General features: G+C 63.7%; 1 protein-coding gene across 1 annotated transcript in view; it reads right to left on the reverse strand.

Annotated features, from left to right (window-relative positions):
* The window catches only part of LOC104529412 (laminin subunit gamma-3-like), a gene marked incomplete at its 5' end in the record, with an annotated part of 10852 nt that overhangs the window by 4038 nt on the left and 6503 nt on the right, over window positions 1–311 (reverse strand).

The raw sequence follows: 311 nt of genomic DNA on the forward strand, positions 1-311 counted from the left end.
TCACCAGCTGCTCCAAAACCTCATGGGTGCGAGCATCCCTGCAGTACTCTGTCCTACACAAAAACGCATGTCCCCTCCAGCTGCCCTCCCCATCTCAGTCACTGACCTGGGACCTCCTTGCCCCCACCCAGCAGGTCACAGCAGCTGCAGGAGCGGAGCATCCCTGGAGGGGGGACACAGGTCTCCCCCCATAGTGGAGGGAAGGGGTGTGTCCCCTGTACCTTGCAGGAGGTGAGGGCTGGGCAGCCCATCTCCCCGGGGTGCATCTCCCAGCATGGGGGACTGGCCTGGGTGGGTGTCACAGCCTGGTT

Source organism: Antrostomus carolinensis, unplaced genomic scaffold (assembly GCF_000700745.2).
Source record: "Antrostomus carolinensis isolate BGI_N321 unplaced genomic scaffold, ASM70074v2 scaffold37628, whole genome shotgun sequence".
Taxonomy (NCBI): Eukaryota; Metazoa; Chordata; class Aves; order Caprimulgiformes; family Caprimulgidae; genus Antrostomus; species Antrostomus carolinensis.